The sequence below is a fragment of the Pinus tabuliformis genome, chromosome 6, assembly GCF_031772625.1.
Source record: "Pinus tabuliformis cultivar Carrire ecotype Pingquan chromosome 6, CPIR1, whole genome shotgun sequence".
Lineage (NCBI taxonomy): Eukaryota > Viridiplantae > Streptophyta > Pinopsida > Pinales > Pinaceae > Pinus > Pinus tabuliformis.
Genome location: NC_142292.1, coordinates 820657934 through 820680241, shown reverse-complemented (window position 1 = coordinate 820680241; position 22308 = coordinate 820657934). Strand labels below are relative to the sequence as shown.

At 39.0% G+C, this 22308-nt stretch overlaps 1 pseudogene; it reads left to right on the top strand.

Annotated features, from left to right (window-relative positions):
- Positions 1-20961: 20961 nt before the first annotated feature.
- Positions 20962-21528, top strand: LOC149261343 (galactomannan galactosyltransferase 1-like; annotated as a pseudogene).
- The last annotated feature ends 780 nt before the right edge of the window (positions 21529-22308 follow it).

Here is a 22308-nt window from a genome sequence, read left to right as displayed (position 1 = left end):
AGTAGAATTAGGGTTTGCTAGGGTTTGCGTTTCTTTTTGGCTTTCAATTTCTTTCCGCAAGTATATTAGCTTCCTTTGAGTTAGCTTTCATCCATCAATTAAAAAGCTTCTTTTAAGAGCTCATAGAAGTTGGCTTCAACTCCTAGTGGACTTGTGCCAGCTGACCAAGTGACAGCTGCGGCAAGAGCTAGTACTTGTGCATACAACACTGTCGCTTCTAAGTTTGTTACGAACTACCGGGTTGATAAAATTAAAGAAGGGAGTTCCAGGAGTTGTAGCATTATTGCTACAATACTGGAGCCCACCAGCCATCTTGGTCCAACAAAAAGGTTGACTGGCCTTTTTGATGGTCTCTAACATTGGTGCGCAGATTTCACTAAAATTTCTAATAAATTTTCAATAAAAACTTGCCAGTCCGTGGAAACTACATACCTCAAATAAGCTCTTCGGTGACGGCCAATTTATATTTGCTGCAATCTTCTCGGGGTCCATTTTCAATTCATTTTCTGCGACTACAAACCCCAGATAGACCAGCTCCTTCTGCAGGAAAGTGCATTTCTTTAAGTTTATCAGCAGTTTGTTCTGCTGTAACTTCTCTAACACCCTTCGAACATGTTTAAGATGCTATCTTTTTGTTCTGCTGAAAACTAAGATATCATCAAGATAAACTATGACGAACTTGCCAATAAATTCCTTTAACATCTTATTCATCAATCTCATAAAGGTACTAGGAGCGTTGCTCAATCCAAATGGCATGACCAACCATTCGTACAACCCTTCATTAGTCTTGAAAGCTGTTTTCCACTCATCTCCTTCCCTAATCCTGATCTGATGATAACCACTCTTCAGATCAATCTTTGTAAAATAAGCTGCTCCGCTAAGACAATCCATCATGTTGTCCATCCTGGGTAAGGGAAATCTATATCGAATAGTGATTTTATTAATAGCCCGTGAATCTGTACACATTCGCCATTCTCCACCCTTATTAGGTGCAAATACTGTTGGTACTGCACAAGGGCTTAAACTTTCTCTGATCAGCCCCTTATCCAGCAACTCCTACACTTGTTTACGAATTTCTTCATTGTCTTTCGGACTCATCCTATATGCTGCCTTGTTTGGAAAGCTTGCTCCAGGTATAAAATCAATATGATGGCTAATACTCCTCTTGGGAGGCAACTTATCTGGTACATCATCAACTACAATGTCTTGAAATTCTTTTAACAGCTCCTGAATTTCTACAGGCAGTTCTGATTTTTCTGTGTTTAGCAACATCGGTTTTTTCCTCCTTACAATCACATAATTGACCTCATTTTCCTCAATCTGCTTCACAAACTGTTTTCCTCCAATTAGTAGTGCCTTTGTTCCACTTGATTTTGCTGCATCCTCCTCTTTGATGGGTACAAGCATATGTTTGACCCCATCTTTCACAAATTTATAACAATTTGTCTATCCATCGTGCGTCACCTTCTGATCATACTGCCACGGTCTCCCTAGAAGTATATGGCACACGTCCATTGGCATAATATCGCAGACCACCATGTCTTGATATTTGCCAATGTGAAATTCAACCTCGCACTGTTCATCAACTAGTAGCTGGTGGCCTTTCTGTAGCCACAACACCTTGTAAAGTGTGGGGTGTTTAAGCTGCTTCAGTCCCAGCTTTTCCACCATTTCGGTGGCAACCAAATTATCTGTACTCCTGCTATCTATAATCAATTTACAGCACTTCCCATGTGATTTGCAAACTGTTCGAAACAACGCCTTTCGCTGGGTTTGTTCAGCCATCTCCTTGGCTGGCTTCAACAAAACTTTGTTCAAAATTAAAGCTTCCTCTGTTTCTGCCACGTTTTCTATCTCCTGGGGTTGTGCTTCAGCTTCCTCAGGCTGCGCAACAAATGCTCTCCTCGGACAGCGTGCTCAGCTTCCGAGCATTCGAAGGATCTGTGCCCCCACTTATGGCACCTGTAGCACTGGACATTAGTCCCTCTTCCGCGACCATTTCCTCTTTCCCGCTGATATGGCCAACCTCCTCTAGTGCTATCTCCCTTCTCTGCTGTCCCTGAAGCCCTGGAACTGCTGCCTTCCTCGTTGTTAGTGGTAGTTCTCCCTCTGCCATAGGATTGTCCTCGTCCTCTGCCATTTCCTCTCCCTCTCCTGTTGTTCTGTTTCCTGTTAATTTTCTCTTCAGTCTTTACAACACTCTTAAAGGCTTCTTCAATATTTCGGGGAGAGAGAATACTGATCTCATCCAATATTTCCAACCTCAAGCCATTTACGTACCTCATTGTTTTTTCTGGAGTATCATCCGTATAACCAGCATGTAAATTTACTCGATAAAATTCCTCGGTCTACTCCTTTACAGTCATACCTTTATGCCTTAAATTTTGTACTCGTCGATAAAATTCAACTTGGTAGTCTTTAGGAAAAAACCTGCCCTTCAATTTTGCCACCATCCTTGGCCACTTTCTTATCGGCAACTTGTTCATCCGTCTTTTGTCCGCTTGGAAACTATCCCACCATAGGGCAGCGTGTCCTTTTAACTTAGTCGCAACAAATCTAACTCTTTTTTCCTCAATGATCTCCTCATTTTCAAAATACTTGTCTAACTCACTCACCCAATCCAGAAAAACATCGGCGGACAGACTGCCATCATAGTTAGGGATCTTAGGTTTGGGTTTGCTGCTGGCTAACAGTACTGATCTCAATAGTCTTAACTCTGGGGCTTCTTCCTTTGACCCGTCTGTAAGAGTTGTTGCCTCGTCTTCACTATCATCCCCAAGTTTCGGGTCCCTTCGCCTGCCTACCTCTACTGCTTCCAAGCGAGCAGTAAGGATTCTCAACTATTCTCTCAAGCCTTCTTCTGCTACTCTGCATGCACCTCTTCCTCATCCTCGTCTTTGTACTTCCATCTTCCCTTGTTTCCTTAAAATGCTGCTCTGATACCACTTGATGGGGCCAGCCCACGTGGTCCCGCCTGTTACCGGGAAAAGTGTCTATTTAGAACTGCTCTATCCCACTAAGGTGTGACAGCTGCCTTAGAAACAAACAGAGAAAACTACTTTTGTATTTCCTTTATGAACTATAGATAGAGAGGAGTAGAAAGAACCGACCTGTGTCTTGCGCTAATCCTTTGATCCAATCCCTCTCTTCTTTGACAGCTTCCAGCTACCTGCTCCCTTACTTGCCCAGCTTCACCAAGTACCTGTAAGATCACAGAAGAAGAACACTATACAAAGACATGGATATATATTCATAAACAACTTAGGATCATATTTAAGTTAACCATACAAATGTAACAAGCATCAATGATACAAAAGCATGGAGGAAAAACTCAAATAGTTTTTATTGATAAACAAGAAGATCCAGGAGGAGTTACGACCGATGATTCCTGACCCAGCATCAACCTCCCAGCAAAGAAGCCCCTCTTCACCTCCAACAAAGCATAAATCACCCAATACTCTGATATGTGTCTCAAAACCAACAGCAATTCCTTACAATGTGCAAAATTCCAGCCTCTGGATCTCTGGGATGAGGGATCCATATATAGATGTATGTAAGGAGGATGAGTCAGCTTGTGATTTGATTAGTGTCTTCTCTCTGTCAGTTCTTGCTACCACTTGGAAACTGAAGGCCTCTTACTCATCCTTGGTCGAATTCAGTGAGGCAAGTGTCATAGGAGAAGATTTTGGAAGCTTCCATTGTCTCTCCACCTCGCGGAATGGCACTGTCATTTGTCATTTCTTGCCCAACGCACACTCATAGTGCATTTAGGTGCGTTGCAAAACACCTAGCCAGTGTTTTTAGGTGCTATGCAACGCACCTAGCTAGTGGAGCAGCTGAAATGATCCTGTTTTGACTTATTATGAGCAGTTTCTGGTGGAGAACTTCTGGGAGAAGCTGTAATTTGTTGACCTTGGTCCTTTAGGGGTTAGAACAACACTTTTAGGGACTTAGGAGCCCTTGGTTTATGGACATTTCATGCTTGGAGTTGTAAGGCACAAAAATGTCTATAACAATTGCCCCCTAAAGTATGAGGCCGTTAATCGGGTGAAATGCTTTATTATGAGGATCTGAAGTTCTTTCAATGTTGGGAGGAGACCTGTAATAAGATACAATACAATACATTATCTTCATACTGTTTTTCATGATCTAGCTGAGGTGGGCATTCCCATGCTCAGCTTTATAAATTCATTTTCATGTACATAGGACAGACAATCGTCTGAGTGTAGACTGATGATTCTGATGGAGCCATCATCCTTTTGGTAAGATGATTATCTGTGCTGCAATGTTGTACATTTAATGTCTTTATTTCCCTGAATATATATCGCAGCCCGGATGGATGAGACTAGATCCGGGGTCTTCAATCTCGTCCGATCTTCACTCGAAGTACAAGTCGATCCATGTGAGAAATGTTTTGAAGTCGAACATGGAAAGACATCGCTTGATTACCAGTCAATGATGTAAATTGTTAACAAGCGCGAGAGGAATCACCGATAATGATAATGACCCTCAAGGTACTACAGTACAATTCACGTGGTGTGAATAAAGGACTTGGCGTCGAACACCACGCAAAATCTTTCGGTCGAAGGCCATTGATGTAAACCTGTCGCCGGAAGTGAGAAACTTGCCATTGAGGCATGCAAGCTTCAAAGTACTGAATGGGGTGTTCCTAGACAAACTTCTTGGATAATGAGCTGATGTCGACAAGAAGTGATCCATCACAGGAGGGCCTTAATGAATCCCACATCAATGACATGGAACGGAGCAAATGATTTTGATGGAGGTGAAAACGATTTGATGATATACGGTTCAGGGTGGCGGTCATGAAAGAATGGAGTATAATGTATGGTAGTGGGTGGGACACAGGTGGCTTCTCTGGATGACTTCTCTTGAACATGTCGGTGACACTGATGTGATGGATTGGTAGCATTAACCCCAAATGTGGATGGTATGGTGTGACCCTGGCGATGTGACCGGTGAATGAAACAACCCAACCCGACTCGGACACAGAGCGGAAGTGTCATGTTCAAGAGCGACTTGCTACCAATAAAGATTCTTTGAGTTTTCTTCCCAATTTTTCCCCAGTCATTGCTGACCAGTACCTCTTTATTTTTGTCAAGCTTGAGGAGGATAACATATGCTTGTTCTATAATTTTCCCTTCGGGCAAACCCATCGCTATGTTTTAACGAGCCTAGCGATAGTGAAACTCGTTCTCGTCTAAAGACAAGTTTGTCGCTATTAATCTTTTTAACGAGTTTAACGACAAAGATAACTCGGTCCTTTTCATTTTTAGAGAGTCTGAAAAGGTACGTAAAGGTAGCTCCAAAATTCCTTTTTCGTCATCTAATCCCTTAATTCCGAAAAAGTATAAAACAATACAGAAGGGATGAATTTTCAATAGTTTTAACGAGCCGAACAAAACAAGCACCCGATATTTTTGTGTAATAATCCCTCAGGTCCAAAAAGATTAAAATATAGAGGAGGGATGGCACTTCATGTCCCTTTAACGAGCTGAAGAGGCCAATGGCTCGGCATCTTTTCATATTTTACGAGTCAGTTGAAAAGAGCTTAAAGAAGACTCGTCTTTTGAGGAACGAGTGATAAAATGGGTAGCAGCTGATTCTAGGTAAGGTTTGGAATTTTCCAATCACGGCAGTGTCACAAGGTTGGCTAGTGAAATCACTCTTCGCAGCTGTTCCTCAAAATGGGTAAACAATCAAATGGAGGTGAACGATTTGCCAATGAAAAAGTGGAGGTGACGGTGCAAAACACGACCAACGCTTTAATGGCTGAAGTACTACATTCACGATGGTTATTTACCAGGGAATAGTTCATTTTTTAACGAGCTTAAACGCGGGTGGAAACATTTGCTCGGTGCGGGTTTATTTTTTAACGAGCTTGAACCTTGCGATAACACTGCTCGATTAATCCAGTCATATGATAAGAATGTCTCATATGAAAATGGCAAGTTTTAGAGTTTTGCCCCACATCCTTTTTTATGCAAGTTAGGAGACAACCAATCCTACGAGTTTAAAGGGTTAGAGGTCCTAAAAATTTTAAAAATAAATAGTCGCTCTTTGCTTGCACTCCAAAAGGTTTGCATGCCCCCAGGTATAAAACAGAGTTTCAAGGTCACCCTCTATTCGAGCTGACAAAACATTTGTTTTATCAGGAAGGGTATACCTCTTATAGGTTACCCAAAGATTGTTCTATTCACGGCGCAAACAAAACACTTCTTCGGCGATGTCTACCAAGATAAACAAAGGTGAGTGGCGGCGCTCGCCAACTCACATAACTTTGACAAGAGAATCTTGTTCTAGAATAACCCCCTCTTCCAATTATGGACAGGGGTACAGACTAGTCATATTCTCCCGCGGAAACCTACTCTATACCCGAAGTTTCCCTGCCGAAGCAGACCAGGGTGCATGCCCCCTGGGTTTTATTCATGTCCCCCCGAATTACTCGCGCTCATCGGGTGGACGGACTGGAGATTGAGACATTTCTTGCGTGAAAAGACCATTCAGGGATGGTATATGACTATTTGCTATGTGTGATCCGGGAAATGAAAGTTGGTCCACGAGCTTAACCACTCTTCCTTTGTGCGGAAAACACATCACTCTAAAGAGTGATGAGACAATGGCTCTCATGCAATAAATATAGTCTCGTCCAAGGAGTAGATTGTAATCTAGGGGTCCTTGAACTACCATTACGTTCATGTGAACAGTTTTCCCTCTCAATGTTATGGACACATCGGGAAGGATCCCTAAAGGTCGACTGGTTCCTTTATCAAAGCCTGTCAGATTTCTCATCTCAGGCAAAAGCGATGGCGAACCAAGCGCTTTCCAAGAAGTTGAGGAAAGGATACTCATAGAAGCCCCTCATCTATGATGGTACCAGCCATAACCATTCTATATATTTGAACGATAATTCGGAATGGTATGCTAGCTGGTAAACGGGGTCTGCCTAGTTGATTCCAGTCGAAGGAGACAACTAGGTTGCTTGGAGGTGGGACCGAATAGACGGCCGAGTACAACTCTGACGAACTTCCTTCCTGCGGTAAAGGAACGGGTAAATTTCCCCCATGTTCGTTGGAGTCTGTGCTTATGAAGAGAATTTGGACGGTGTCATCCTTGTTCTCTTTAGTGATTGTATCATCTGAAGATGAAACCTCTGAAGGCAAGACCGGGTCAACTGCCGCCTCGACCTTTTGACTTTCGTCTGGTATGGATCCAGATGGTTTATCTTCAATGATAGGTGCTTCAGCCGACCACCTGAGCGGGCCAGCTAGATTTTCAACTAGTGACGGACTCGGCAAGAGTTTTTTATATCCAGGAGGAAGTCGTAACGGTGAAACCGGACGATCATCCAAAACTCTTTTAGCTTCGTCTAAGAAGGAACAACGGTGAACAGCATGATCGCCTTCACACAGTTTACAAGGAAATCTATATTTTCCTTTTTGTCCTGGGGCTTCACTTTCACTAGTCGACGGTGTGCTTTCAACATGATCATCAGAGGTTGACGACACCGGGTTGTGCAATCTAGGAGACCAGTCCCTTAATATCCGAGGGATGCAGGGACAATCTCTGTGAAAGTGGTCTCCTTTGCAAATGACACATGGCGATTTAGGCCTGGTCGGTGCAGTGTGTGGATTTTTTTTAGACGACACTCGTTTTCCCCCATTCGCCTTTGGCTCCTTCTTCTTCTTCTCTTTCTTCTTCTTTTTCTTCTTCTCCTTAGGAACTTGACTTTTGGCTTTACCAGCCCCATCAAGCGAAGAGGAAGGAGGAGAGGAAGAATTAGAGGAAGTAGAAGGCTGGTGGGTAACTCTAGATTCGTCTGATTGCTGATTCGATTGTTCAGGAATAGTGGTGTTCTGAACGACAGAGGTTGAGAAGAGCCAGACTGGCAAACCAATTGTCAGCCCTGGAAGCGACAATGTGGCCATACGGGACGCACCAACATCTCCCCAAGAGGAGAAGGGACTAGGATTTCCTCCAAGGGGAATTCCTTAGTTGGTAGACTCCATTCTCTTAACCTAAGATCAATGTAGGAAAGGGTAATGAATATTCTGTTTAAAATAAATTTTATACGCTTTGACACAACTTGTTTTTTCAATTTTTAAGAATCGAGAAAAAACAAAATATGACTCCAGTCTCCTTCGATTTTTAATGAGCCTGAAGTGACAAGTGCTCAGATGGACCTTTTTCGTTAAGGAGTCTGAAAAGGAACGAAAGGGACTGCTCTGGAGGTCTAGGTAGAGGGAGTACCAAACCAATCGCAAAACTGCAGAATATTTTTTATGGTACGGCAGTCAATCTTCCCGAATGCTGTGTTCAGTGCATTGCGATCGATAGGGCGGTAGACACGGCTTCCTATGGATAAAGGATTTAAGCCTATAGGGGTCTCCCAAGATATACTCGACAGTACGTGGGAGCACAAGTCTGTACTGGCACTTATCATCTCAAAGTGGAGGAATCACCCAACCATCAGTGAGGACAACAGTTACCAGGCTTTATGACACCGGAATACGTCTCTAGCCTAGACCTCTAAATGTTGTGCGTTAAGTTACAAAGCGTTGTTAGATTCATTGAATTTATTTTAAGTTGATCTTGCTTATGAAGTTTGCCTTTTGGGTTCACCACGAGATGTAGATGTAATTCCTAAAATGCAATCTAAAGATGATAAACAAACTTTTATCTCTTTTGTGCAATGAAAATCCTAGCTACTAAAGGAAAAGAAAGACACAATCTTTTCACAAAGAGCAAAGAGCACACTGTAAATGCACTTTCCTAAATCAAGCCAAACAGACTGTCTATATGCAAATGCACATGCATGTATTTGTTTTCGACTTCCTTAATATTGATGCTAAAAAGAAAGTTTATGTACAAATCTTAATTTGCTTTCAAGCGACAAACATAAACAAGCTTCTTTTCGAAATCAAAAGATAAAGACGATTACGACACTTTACAAATTTGAAATGAACACTCGTTTTTGACACTAGAAAATCACAAATCCAGACCAAAGGCAACAGTAAAATTATAATCGACCATCAACAGCAATCAAACTTTCTCCTATGATCGAAATCGACACTTGCGACAAATCTAAATCAAAGGACGACAGTACGACTATTCTACTTTTGCAATCGAAAACTGTAAACGACTCAACAAACACACAAAAACATCTACAGTTCTTTTGTACAAAGGAGGTGGAATAACATCAAGGAAAAGAGGTTTTAAACAGACATATACTGATCACAGGCTGCAAAATTTAGAGACAAAACTGGAAAGAATGAAGCACAAGAACCTCAGCTGCACAAGGCTAGTCTGATTAGCGCACCTGTAACACAGAGAAACTGGATTGCAGCACAGCTTGCCCTTTCGGGAAGTGCACTGAAATGCAGGAACTCTTAACAGTACTTGCGTTGGGCCAGAAACGAGAATCTGTCCGGGTTCTGGGTCACAGTTTGCAGTTTAGTCTTTGGTTTTTGGTTGAGTAAAAGCAATCAGTAATGCACAGGGGTAGATCTAAGGAGGGTCTAAGAGCTATCACAAGGGAAATCAGATCATTTGTGAATCAAATGTTCAAATCATAAACAAATCCAGTAAATGCATTGAAGCAGCAGATATCTACTTTGCATTTGTTATGGCAAATGAAGTTCGAATGCTACTTATAAGTTTATGAAACAAACAACAAAGAGATACACAAACAAACTAATTAGACATTCTCCCCAGTGGAGTCACGATTTTGTTACCGGGAAAAGTGTCTATTTAGAACTGCTCTATCCCACTAAGGTGTGACAGCTGCCTTAGAAACAAACAGAGAAAACTACTTTTGTATTTCCTTTATGAGCTATAGATAGAGAGGAGTAGAAAGAACCGACCTGTGTCTTGCGCTAATCCTTTGATCCAATCCCTATCTTCTTTGCCAGCTTCCAGCTACCTGCTCCCTTACTTGCCCAGCTTCGCCAAGTACCTGTAAGATCACAGAAGAAGAACACTATACAAAGACATGGATCTATATTCATAAACAACTTAGGATCATATTTAAGTTAACCATACAAATGTAACAAGCATCAATGATACAAAAGCATGGAGGAAAAACTCAAATAGTTTTTATTGATAAACAAGAAGATCCAGGAGGAGTTACAACCGATGATTCCTGACCCAGCATCAACCTCCCAACAAAGAAGCCCCTCTTCACCTCCAACAAAGCATAAATCACCCAATACTCTGATATTTGTCTCAAAACCAACATCAATTCCTTACAATGTGCAAAATTTCAGCCTCTGGATCTCTGGGATGAGGGATCCATATATAGATGTATGTAAGGAGGATGAGTCAGCTTGTGATTTAATTAGTGTCTTCTCTCTGTCAGTTCTTGCTTCCACTTGGAAACTGAAGGCCTCTTACTCATCCTTGGTTGAATTCAGTGAGGCAAGTGTCATAGGAGAAGATTCTGGAAGCTTCCATTGTCTCTCCACCTCGCGGAATGGCACTTCCATTTGTCATTTCTCACCCAACGCACCCTCATAGTGCATTTAGGTGTGTTGCAACGCACCTAGCCAATGTGTTTAGGTGCTATGCAATGCACCTAGCCAGTGGAGCAGCTGAAATGATCTTGTTTTGACTTATTCTGAGCAGTTTCTGGTGGAGAACTTCTGGGAGAAGTTGTAATTTGTTGACCTTGTTCCTTTAGGGGTTAGAACAACACTTTTAGGGACTTGGGAGCGCTTGATTTATGGACATTTCATGCTTGGAGTTGTAAGGCACAAAAATGTCTATAACACCGTCGTTGATGTGCTAAGGTGTTATACGACCGTAATGAATATAATAATGTTTTGGATTTGTTGGATATTTATGTTGGTTGATTTGCAATCAGCACCATATTGATTTTGTTTTATGAAGGACGGTACCTTAATGGCTTGCCCGTTGAACACCTGTCCCTCCTCGGGATTCCACGAATCCACCCAGGTTTGGGGTTTTTACTCCTTTGCGCTCATTTCATTCTCGTTGTTTCGCCTGGTCTTTTGCTCTGCGAGCTCTGCAACTTCGGTGGTTTGTTTGTTTTGGATGTGGGTTCTTGCGACTTGGTTACACGGTTTGCTAGTTGTGGCTCCTGGTTCCCCTTTCGACTTCGATCGTTGGTTTCCGGCCTGGTATGCCTCTGCTCTCCTGGCGTTTTATGAATGCTTTGGTAAGTTTTGCATGGCACTATTCCTTGGCTTGCATGTCGATTACTATTGTGATTTGGGGTTTTGTTTTTCTTTCGAGGGTCCCTGTCTCTGTGTATGCTATTTGTATCCTGTGAGTGATTTCAATTTCTCTGTTAATAGCTTCCGCCTCTGTGTGTTGTTGTTTGCTTCTAGTGAGGGTTTAAACTATACGACAGTTGTGTAATGTTTGCTATTTATTCCAACACTGGTTCAGCGTTTTTCATAGTCTTTGGCAATCCGATGGCGGTGTCCTCAGTTGGGGTCTCTGCGAACTCATTCGGTAAGTTTTTGGTTTTATGCCGGAATTTTTGCAATCCTCCTTTACATGTACCTGATGTCTTGGCTCCTTCGTGAGCAGGGGTCTTCTTGGGGTCGGCTGGAGGCTATGGTTCACTGAACGGGTAGGGTGCCATTACCTTTTGTTTGCTTGTCCCTTTCAAGTTCTCCTTAACTCGGTTGGCGTTGTTGCTTGATCTAACCACTCCTGTTCATGCTCTTGCAGGTGTGACCGTTCGAGGGTTTCGGTGTTTAAGATCTCGGCTGTTCGGGCAAACACGGGTAGTTTCTATGTTGTTTGGTAGCTTGTTTATAGGGGTGTTTCGACTTTATTTGCTGAACTTGGTTTGCTGGCCTTAGGTTGCTCTCTGTCTGTACTTAACTCTTCTTTAGTCGTTGGGCACGACGTGGGTTGTGATTCTGAGTCATACGGGAAGTTGGTTTCTTGTTTGCTGTAGGAGTTAATGTCTCACGACTGTGGATTTAGTCCAGTCTTCTATTTCGGACAGTATGTAAACATATATGGAAATTTTGGCCGACTGTGTTATGTATTCATATGAATTTAATGATGAATAGTTAAGACTTGCGTTGTATTTTCCACATACCTGTTACGAGGTCTTTCTTTTATTGTCTGGTTATATGGACTCGTGCTGTTACTTGTCGTCCAACTGGTTTATCTTTCCCTCTGGGTCCGGAACCTGTAGCAACACATTCAGCAGTATTTGTATAATAATCTACTAGTGAAATTACACAATCTTTGAGGACACGATAGGAATATATGTGCACAGAATGTTTATATTAATCTCTCTGTTCTTTTTCATACAAAGTCGAAACCCTGTAATGGTTTGTTTCACACCTTTTGTAACACTGTTTTCAAACAGTTTTGTAACTGTTGTTAGTTGTGTTGTTGGTTATATCAGTTATTTCATATACGGGACTTCTCCATAGCTAGTTAGCACATTCTGTTTTACATGCATTTACAACAATAATACAGTTGTTTGGGAAACAAACGATTCTAACTAATCACTACTGCTCCTAATTAAAATTCATTACATTATTCTTAGGCAATATAAAAAAAAAAGTAAAATAAAAATAAAGACAGATATATTGTCCATCCAACGAACTGTGTTCTCTGTCCTTTTCAGAAACCATTGCCCTGTTAGCCAGATGCTCCTGCATCACTCCAACTCCATCTTTTTCTCCTCTCCCAAGCCCTGTCTCTCCCCATTCTCTCCCTCTCTCTTGTCCTTCTCTTTCTTGCCTCCTCTCTTCTCTCCCTCACTCTCTCTCTAAGTCTCCCATGTCAGTGCCTCTCTCTGCCACTCTCTCTTTCTTTCACTTTCTTAACATTCCTCTTTCTTCTCTTCTCTCAACCCCTCTTCCTCTCTCCCTTTCTCTCCTCCTCTCTCTTCCTTCATCTCTAGCTCTATCACTATAGCAAAATATTATTACTCTTTAATATTAATATGGTTAATAATTAATTTTAATATTAAATCTATTAATATTGTTATATTTAATATTAATTTTACATTGCATACTATTAATATAATAATATATTTTATTACAATTTATTATAATGATAATGTAATATTATATTAAATGTAACCTATTGAGTATCAAGGGAAAATAACCGACTTAGTTTTGTGTATAAAATAGATGATCAGGCATAGGAGGATGCACTGTCGGGATGCACAGTCTGAATTGTACTCCGATGTAGCTTTTGACGCTCTGTAATTCATGTTTTGTTTTTGGTTTATTGCAACAGCCATAGCAGTGTCTCCACTGTATACTCTCATAATTTCATTGGTATCAGAGCGTTGTGCTTTGACCTTCAATGGGTATCAAAGCCAGTGAGGTTTGTAAGTCGTCGGTTTGGTATAGTGCAAAGACGTTTACAATGATCCTGATTAGAGTTCCTCTACTAAGGATGGTATTGAGAATGGTATCCTACGTTGAATGAAGCTTGTTGATGAAGGATGAGCACTGGTTGATACCGAACATGTGCATTGAATTGTTGGAGCTGCGAAGTTTTGTTGTTCGACCGAATTTGCATGAAGTTATGTGCTCTGCAGCATTTCAGAAGTAAATTGTGTGTAGTGTGGCCCTGTGTGAGATTCATATTCCCGCCTTGTGTGAGGTGAATTGTCCGAATTCTGGAGGCTCTATTCCAAGGGAGTCGTCCTTCGAAGTGTGCGAAGGTGACAGTGGCAATAAGAATTCTGAATTATATAAGATATTTTCTTAGAACAGATAACTCTGGCGGTGGACGGATCTGCGTCCTACATGTGGAGAAAACCAGGTATGGAGCTGCAGGTATTTTTTCTCTTTCAAAAGCGGTCAATCAACTGTCCAACGTGTTTTCTTATGGAAGATTATATGCCATCATTCTGAGCCTGAATAACTTTTATTGCACAGTCAGTGTATGCCGCAGCTTTAAAGTTTGGGTCAGCCGCAGTGCTATGAGCGCTCGAAATTAGTCGTTTCATAAGGCAACACCGTTGTGTATTGATGTGTGGAATTATAGAAGCTTGTTATGAAGTGATATCTCTGTCGTTGGTGGATCTTACCTTCCCTCTATGCTTGAAGGTGTTGCCTGTTAAGGTGGCTGTTTTTTCGTAAAGATGGCGTGACCTGTGTGTTTTCACTATGCGGGTGTCGGAGGCCGAAGGGTGGCAGTGATCCTCACGGGTGTTTTCAGTGCCGAGTTCTATTCCGCTGTCGCTGTGGGCAGGAGCTTTGTTTCTGGTGTTGGTGGCAGCAGAGCTGTGCAAAAGGAATTGGCGGAAAATTACCAGGATGCTACATCGTTATTCTGACCTCCTTCGGTGGCTTCGATCTGGGTCAAGTACGTGTTTCAAATTTGTCTCGCTTCTGGGTGCAAAGGCTCTCTTCTGGGGCCGGTTTGTGGTTATTTCAATTTTAGTGTTTGGTTTCTTTTCTATTTGTCGAGACAGTGCATGCGTAGCCGTAGAGGGAATGGTGGGCGCAACCTTCTCTGAACCTAATCTTAGGCTCAAGAAGCACCCAACATCAAAGTTTTGCCGGCTAGAGCGCGGACGTGTCATTTCCTATGGAGTGGTCTCATCTGAGCCGTTAGCCAGGTGCGAATTTACTATGGTACTATTTATAATTTAAAGTTTTTTCTTGAAGCAAAACTGGATAGAAATCCGGTGAACGGTCCTTGAGGAAAAGGCGTAGTCATTCTGCAAGAAGAAAGAAAATCTTTGATTTTACACTGTCATCTACATTTGGTTTCCGGAGTATATAAAAAAATTATATGTCATATTTGTCACATCTATACGATTACCGTTGCAAGGCATAAGTGTTTCTCGTGGAAAGCATTTGGTATTGATGTTGGTGTAAAGTTGCATTTGGAGCAGTCATCCATTCCTTGTGCGTATCTATGGTTAGTCGTGTTACTTGTTTTGGAAGCGACGCATTTCCTTGGCGAAATCATTAAACTATAGAGTGTGGGAGCTATAGTTTTCTCATGGGAAAGCGAAGAGGATGAGAAATTCAAAGCAATTTGACTTGTATTGGATTGTATTGGAAAGTGACAGATGTTCAAAGCAAAAAGAATGCCCTGACATTAAAATGAATAATAAAATGAATAAGGGAATGAGTAAATGATAATATTTTTTCTTTCATTGCAAATGCAAAGACAACAAAGGAGACTTGCTCTATTTTAGAGAGGAATTTTGGTGTAAGTGGGAGTAACCAAAGGAGACTTGCTATATTCTAGAGAAGAATTTTGGTGTAAGGGGAGTAATCAAATTGAAGATGGTAGTATGGTAAAGCTTGTTGAAAATGAAGATGGATTTGTAGCAGCAGATCTACAAAGAGATGAAGAGTTTGGTGGATCTCACTTGAAAGTGGATCACAATGTTGATGGTGTGTTAGTGGGAGGAGCTGATTTTGGCATAGGTAACGTTGCCAATGGAGAAGCAACTGGTTCAGTGGATCCAACAATTGAAATTGCTAATGTTAAGTTTGATGAATAACAATTCACTAGTGATGAGTGGTTACAGATAATACAACAAAAACCTCTTATTGGTATGTTGTTATTTGGTGAAAGAAAACCACTTGTGTATGGAAACCAAATGGAAGAAAACCTGTTTGCAAATGAAGAGTTGGAGAATCAAGGTTATGAGGCATCGACATAGTCAAAGAAGGAAGAAGATAAGAAAGATGTCATTCCAAAGCATAATGAACATAATCAATATGGTTATGAAGATGTTTTTTCATATAAAATTAGCATTGATTTTGTGTGTGCAGATGTTGCAACCGAGATGAAACAAAAAAATATGAAGAATTAAACTTCCTCCAAGCATAGTTTGAAACTCCATGTGTTGGTGATGCTTGCATAGAAGTTGCAACAACGAAAGTTGAAGACAACATGGCCGATGTTGAAAATGAAAATGTCAATGAAATTTTCATGTATTAGAGTAGTGAAGAGATAAAATTCTATTATGAATTTATGTTGCAGCAAATTGATAATCAGACAATTGATGATGAAGAACAAACTATAGAAGATGACAAGTGGCAGCACTCCACATACAAGCAAAGTTTTGAAGATGTAGAGGACATCCATGGACACCCAAAAATGATTTTCTATGTTTTGAAAGAGTTGCAATATCAAATGAAGAAATTGAAATTTGGAAAAACAGTTGAGATACAGGATTAGATACAGGATTAAGAAAGGGAAAAAGAAATCTAGCCTAAAAGTTGATGTCAAAGTTTTGAGTCATTGTAAGCCTAGCTAAAACTTAATCCATCAAACATGATTAGGTTATATTAAATCATGATTAAGTTGTGCATTGTAATTAAAGAGAGTGTTGAAAATAATTACCACCTCTCAACTTGAGGGGTGCCACCGCCTTAACCTATTCAACATCAAAAGGGAAAATAACGGACATAGTTTTGTGTATAAAGGTAGATGATCGGGCATAGGAGTATGCACAGTAGGGATACAGAGTCCGAATTGTACTCAGCTGTAGCTGCTTGAAGCCTTATGAATTCAGGTTTTGTTTTTGGTTTATTGCAACAGCCGTAGCTGTGTCTCCGTTGTGTACTCTCATACTTTCATTGGTATCAGAGCCCTTCATCAGTGTTGTTGCAATTGATTTCTCTTTGGTTTTTTTGTTTTATACATGGAAATACAGCATTATACATACTTTCTTCTGTTATTTAAGATTTTAACGCAAATATTCATGTTGAATGTTGAAATAACCTTTTTGTTATTTCCATATTCCAACATTTTGAAGTGTAAACTTTTAGGCTCTGTGTTGCGCGAAGCACTATGCATCAATAATGTAACGGCTATGCAATTTTCTTTTGAGTTACTTATTCTTTTGAATCGTCGTCATTCCTGAGTTAAAGAAATGATGAAATCGAATATATATCAACCTATATTAATCACTTTAGCAGTGTGGTTGTATTAATATTTTAAAAAATATAATTTAAATTAAAGATTTACTATTTTAACTTAGTTTGAAGAGTGTAAATTAATGGATAATAAGTTGTATTGCTCGGCACTTCACTCCAACTACTAACCCACTCTATGTCTAGTTCGTTACAGATGCACCCAGCACTTCACTCCAACTACTAACCCACTCTATGTCTAGTTCGTTACAGATGCACCCATTAAGAAGCGTTTCGGTAAAACTAAGGTGCAGTACAGTGAAGGGTTGCGACGCAAATCGGAGAGGTGTAAGACCATATGGCAAATGTAGGAAATCACATATAAATGCTAAATATGCGATGAACATGACAAGGCGTAGTCCAGATTGGAATAAGCATACAAATTAGTAGGCCCATAACCATATATGTTCTCCAGATCACATCCAAATTAAAAAGATGGAAGTTGAGAATGATGAATATCTATGCAGTGTGAGTTTGTCCCCGGTTTACGATCCCGTGAATATACCCCCCGCCACCTTCCTATACGATCGCGACACTGTGGAGACGTGGATTGAGAAGAATCCACGGAATGTAACAATCCCACAGACCCGGCAACCTTTCCTTGCGACTGATATAACTCCCAACGCAGCTCTCAGGGCAGAAATGAGACAATACTTCCAACGTGTATTGGGCAACGAATACACAGGATGGGAAGTCATTCCCGACTATCCACGAGAACTCTCGTCGGATGAAATCCGAAATCTGCTAGGCTACATTCTTCAACTCTTCCCCAGTGCGGACGTGGACGAGAATCTGAGCGGAATGAGCGTGGAGAGTTGGTCCAACGCATGGAAGCGACTCACATTTCTCCGCCTCAATCTACAGATGAACGCTAACAATCTCCAACTCTTCCTGGCCGATGAACAACCAATTAAGTTTTTACTTGAATTTATAGCCCTCTCCTATACTCGGGAAAGAAAAACTGAAGAATCGGATCTCTTTCACAGAGAAATTCTCCGAACAATACTTGCCCTCGACTTTACTACACATCAACAACGAATATACGAGTTGAAACTTGAAAACGACTTCCGGGGTTCTCAGTTTAAAGGATTTTTGCTTAGACATTTGCAATTGGCGGACGAAGGTTTACAACCTGTAGTCCTTGGCCTTCTCTCGCTCATAGCTGAAAGTCTGGAACCCAAACAAGTACGTCTCGTTCTGGAATACCTTGATGATGCAGATCCCATGGCTGTTTCCTCAACTTATCTAAAAAATTTAGCTCGGGTTTTCGATGTCTTCATTCGTAGTAATTTTGCAGAAGATAATAGCCAACTCATTCTCAAAATGCAGAAATACATGGTGTCAGCATTTGTTCAAACGGTGATTTATGTAGTAGGTATTTTCGAGAGCGAGGATCGCACTGGCGTTGTGGAGGACGCTTGTGAAGCTTTGTGTGTATCCCTCTTTCACCTCAACCAACTCCTAGCTATAGAAGGTCCCCAACAGTTTCTAGAACCGCGGCTGGCTTACTGTATTCATATGGATCTGTTGACATACATCCACGAAATGATCGAAAAGGCAGTTAAGCAGAAGAGTCCGCACTGGCTTCATCTTTCTGCCAATGATCACTGGTTGCTTGCACTGAACATTGCAATTATATTATACCAAAACGTGGGCAACGCAGACATTATGACGAAGAAAGAGTACGACCTCTACCGGTCGTTTCTCCACATTCCAATCGCTCGCGATTCGATATTGTTGACAGACTCTGTGAACATTATACTAGAAATGTTTCACCGCTTCGTTGGCATGCGGTCACGTGTGAATTCCACCAATGAATAAATAAATTTGATTGGAAAACTTAAAAACACGTACATCTCTGTTCGTCACCTTAAACCAGCGATATATGAAAGGTCAAGATTGTAGGGATAGTATCATGATATTGCTCTATAATGATATTGTAGTGATATAAAAATATATTTTTATTATGAAAGGTGTATATGTATTTTGAAGGTAGATACGTATTTTCGTTTCATACTAAAATTAAAATAAATATATATTTAATATTTTGATTTTTAAATAAGTTATAAAATTAAAATAATATATATATCAAATATTTTGATTTTTAAATAAGTTATAAATTATGGTATTGATTTATTATATTATATTATAATTTATTTTTATTTTTTAATATGATATAATAGATGAATTTATATAGTTAAAAATATTGTTATAAGTTTTTTTTTTTAATTTATTATATGTTTTTATAATAAATAATTATATGTTTTATAATTAATAATAATTGCAACATAAAGATTAATATGGTAGAGATATTATAATGCAATGTTTGTTTCACATTTTAGCTAGATTAAATTACATAAAAATTAAAATAAAATTAAAATAGTTAATCATTATAATTATTAATAAAACATTTTATCTTAGACAAATTATATAAAATTAAACTCAAAAATAAAATAATTAGTTTAAATGCTTGATAGATGAATTAAAATAGATTTAAATTAACAATAACTTAAAATAAAACTATAAACTAAATATTTTGATGATGATGAAAAATTATTAAATTATTTACCTGTAATTGCAATACATTATTCAATCACCAAGTAAAATTGAATTCCAAAATAATATCGAATTCGAAAATAATATCATTTTTTTTTTGTAAGCTCGGGTGGGACTCTTCCATTTACATGTCTATTATGTACCCCTCTACGGGGAAGGGTAGCCCAAGATTTGAACCCAAGACTTCCGGTTCGGTGAGACTTCATTTCCACTTGAGCTACCCCATGTGGACTAATTCGAAAATAATATCATTAATTTATTTATTTATTTTATTTATTTTTTTGTCTTTTTGTTTTATATATTTTTTAAAAAAGGTTTAATAAAATTAAATAATAAAAAATAATTTAATTAAAATGAGAAAAATTAATTAAATTATGCAAAAAAGTTAAAATATAAAATTAAATATTTATTGTATTTCCAATTATAATGTTAGTATAAATAATTTATATCAATATAGATGTATCTTAATGTTGAGAAGGGATTTGAAGAGAGCAAATTTTTTAAGATGTAATTCCTTTTTAGAGTGAAAGAGATTTGATCTTTTGAGTTATTTTCGTTTTAGATAAAATTGAAATATAATATATAATTTTTTAATATATGATATTGATCTATTACATTATAATAATAATAATAAATTATTTTAATATAATAAAATAGAAGAATTTATATAGTTAAAAATCTATCTTGCTAATTTAGAGTGGTGGTCTGCAATGGGCCCCCAAAGTCCTTTGTAAGTTTTGTCAGGGAAGTTCTTGTAAGGTTATGTCTAATAATCTTTCAATAATTCAAATGACTAGTTTTCCCTTGGTTACTTGCTTCTCATGCAAAAGGACAAGTGGGTTTATAGAACTTTCATAGAGCACAAATATTATCTTAGTGGATATTGGGCTGATATTATGGGGAATTATGAGAACATCGGAGAGAAGAATAAACCCATGAAGGAGAACCTAATGTTGAATAAGAGGCATGCACATAAAATGAACAGGGATTATGCAGAGATATCGGAGCACTACATGTTGGGTAATAAGAATTTGTATAGTGATAATGATGATATAATGGCGAGGAGGAGGAGGCCATTTGTGACACATTTTACAAGGTTTGAGCCCTGCAACGGATACCACAATAAGAATTATAAAGGGGAGAATTGTTAGAAGGGAATGGAGAGAGCCTTGAATTTTGCAAAAAGGGTTGGAGACACAAGAATACTTTAGAGATTTTTTTAACAATTTTCATTTGCACCTCACCTTTTGTGATAATATTTGTTCAAATTTTATTTATGTGATCCTCGTCGTCTATTGATGGACTCTGATGCATCCATCATGGACGTGGATTTTGTGATGCCATGGGATAGGCATAGGATAGGGATTACAAGCTAGTAGTACATGGTTGGTATCATTTGGTGTATGAGAAGCGAAGTTGATTGGGCCTGAATGCAACGATTTTACTCATCAGGAATTGTGAGTGGTCGATAGAGTTCATGGAGCGGTGATTTACGATGGGCCCCAAAAGCCCTATGTATGTTTCATTAAGGAATTTATTGTCTAAGCTTCTGCCCTATAGGGCTTTCAATCATTCAAATAACCATTATTCCCTTGTGTACCTGTTGCTCAAGGAAAATGACAAGTGGGCTGAAAGGATTTTCATAAAGCACAAATATTATCTCAATGGATATTAGGTTGATATTGTGGGGAATTATGAGAACATCACAGATAAGTATGATTCCATAGAGGAGAACCCAATGTTGAATTAGACGCATGCAAAGAAAATGAATAAGGGTTATATAGAGATGAGGGAGCACTAAATGTGGGGTAATAAGAATTTTTATAGTGATAATGATGATATAATGGTGAGGAGGGGGAAGCCATTTGTAACCCATTTTACAAGGTGGTAGCCCCGTAGTGGAAACTATAATAAGATTTATAAAGGGGAGAATGGTTGGAAGGGGATGGAGAGAGTCTTGAATTTTGCAGATGATGAGATACTTAAAAACTATGGCTTCAGACATGATAAGCTTCTGTCTTCCCATGTAAAACATACTCAATCAAATTTTTTCTCATCTTAAATGGCCTAAAATCTTTCATTTTTTATTCTTTATTTTTAAGGTTGTGTAGGTAATACGATAATCCCCATCATTTTGTAGGGAACGAATACTACTTTATTATATAAGAAATGATGCACATCAATGATCAGATACATATTTTACCAAAATATGACCACAAAATCTTAAAGTCTAACATGATTTTATGTGTCGATTTAGCTAAGTTCAAGGTTGTTTTTATTTTTGGATATTTGTCTTTGGTTTTTGCCCCATGTGTTAGTTTTCTTTACTTTGATGAGTGTATGGAAAAACTCAATTATTATGGATGATGTTACTTTGATGGATGTATGGCATAATTCAATTATTATCAGTGATTTTCTAGTAGTCATGTTGTATAAGTTTATTATGCATACATTTTCAACCCGTTAGAATTCCTTCACAACATGGCAGTGAGTTTATGTCTATTGTACACATTTTTTAACTTGCTAGACTGTATTCATAATCACAATTATAAATTTATGAGTTTGATGTACAGCTATTTTTGGACAAAGTAGTGTAATTATTCTATTTTCGGGATCTATATATAATCAAAATCACTAATTCACAATGGAAATCAAGGAATATAAGATCAAAAAATATAAATAAATGAAAGATTTAAACCATTCCTTGAACTTGTTAGCCTTCATAATACTATATTTGTTGGAAATACTCAACAAATTATGATTTTTTTCGGAAATATTTTATTTGTCAGAAATACTTCTCAACTTATCATGCATTGCCTCTCTCCTTCCAACTCCTTCCAAT